This window comes from Pelodiscus sinensis, chromosome 15, assembly GCF_052426305.1.
Source record: "Pelodiscus sinensis isolate ZL-2025 chromosome 15, ASM5242630v1, whole genome shotgun sequence".
Lineage (NCBI taxonomy): Eukaryota > Metazoa > Chordata > Testudines > Trionychidae > Pelodiscus > Pelodiscus sinensis.
The window spans coordinates 33847311-33847986 of NC_143066.1; the positions used below are offsets into that span (position 1 = coordinate 33847311).

Here is a 676-nt window from a genome sequence, read left to right on the forward strand (position 1 = left end):
TTCAGCAAAAACAACAAGAAGTCCTGTGGCACAGATGAGCATAAGCTTTGGAAAGTCTCTAGTTCCACCAGATTCGTTCTTGTTTTTGCAGATACTAGCTAACACAGCTATCCATCTGAAACTTTTCCATCAAATTCTGATTATGTAGGTGAAGGATCTAAATCAGATGTAAATCAGGAATGTCTTCCTCCAAATAAATGGGGTACAATTGTTGTGAAAGAAGAACCAGTTGCACAAGCTTTTACAAAACCTCAGGCCAACAGGAATACTTCCATGCAGTTAAAAAAAAAGGCAGTGAAAACAGTTTTGTTTTTAACAGGCATTGTCTGGCAGAGTTTGCAAACCAAACCCAGCTTCATCACACCACTGCATGAAAACCTGAAAGCGAAATTGATTAGAAACAAACTGGAATGAAAAGTGATACTTACTAGTCTGTTTTCTTTGTCCCTGCTCTGGGACATACAAAAAGAATACAAAGAGCATACAAAGGGCAAACCAATCTTAGATTAAAGGTTGTGGAGTTTTTTAAAAATTATTTTTAAAGGCCAGATATGCAGCTGGTGTAAACTAGTGTCACTGTGGTCGAACTTCTTTTGCTCTTTGACACTGGTGCAAATCAGGAGTAACTCCACTAAGTCCAAGAAGTTGCACTGGTGTAAAGAAGGCACAAGAGAAA

At 38.3% G+C, this 676-nt stretch overlaps 1 protein-coding gene across 1 annotated transcript in view; it reads left to right on the forward strand.

Moving 5' to 3' along the window:
- MYH16 (myosin heavy chain 16) overlaps window positions 1-676 on the forward strand; it is a 62499-nt gene that overhangs the window by 54304 nt on the left and 7519 nt on the right. The window lies entirely within an intron of this gene.